This window comes from Octopus bimaculoides, chromosome 1, assembly GCF_001194135.2.
Source record: "Octopus bimaculoides isolate UCB-OBI-ISO-001 chromosome 1, ASM119413v2, whole genome shotgun sequence".
NCBI classification, from domain to species: Eukaryota; Metazoa; Mollusca; class Cephalopoda; order Octopoda; family Octopodidae; genus Octopus; species Octopus bimaculoides.
In genome coordinates, this window is record NC_068981.1 from 84944227 (window position 1) to 84944858 (window position 632).

At 29.3% G+C, this 632-nt stretch overlaps 1 long non-coding RNA gene across 2 annotated transcripts in view; it reads right to left on the minus strand.

Moving 5' to 3' along the window:
• Nucleotides 1-337: 337 nt before the first annotated feature.
• Nucleotides 338-632, minus strand: part of LOC106873146 (uncharacterized) — an 11108-nt gene continuing 10813 nt past the window's right edge. For both annotated transcript variants that reach the window (XR_008264145.1, XR_001409843.2), the window contains exon 2: nt 338-438. This is a non-coding gene — a long non-coding RNA (uncharacterized LOC106873146). The remainder of the gene's footprint in view (nt 439-632) is intronic.

Here is a 632-nt window from a genome sequence, read left to right on the forward strand (position 1 = left end):
CTTGAAATTAATTAATTATGTTTTGTATAATGAATACAAGTGGTTAAATGGTTAGGAATTTCAGCTTCTGTTCCTGTTCCTACATTGGTGAGTTAAATTTTTTAAGCTGTTGTATTGGTACTTCATATCACATTGCTTTTATCTACATAACCATGATTTAGATTTTTTTTACTCTGTCTCAATGAATTTTATAAAATATATGTTAGTTCATCAAAACATCAAACTACATATTTCAAATAATGTACTTTAGTAATTAAGAGAAATTAATAATTCCCTCAAACAGCATTGCTGAAGAGTCAGAATTACTAGGATTAAAAAAAAATGAGAGACGCTTAGAATATGTTTTATAATTTTATTAAATACGAAGCTTTTCGTAATGCAGCTTTCTTCAGAGTGTCGTTTCCGCCATTAAACCATAAGACAAGTCTTGCTTTAAAACTGGAACAGTAAGAAAATGGCATTGATGTCGATCTCTTTCTTTGGCCTAAAAGCTCAGCATGTAAAAATACATAACTTGAAATGTATAAATAGGCAGGAACGGAAAATGAAGAACACTTAATAATATTTCTATAATTAAGAGTTTGATATATACACACACACACACACACACGCACTCATACACCCATATATAT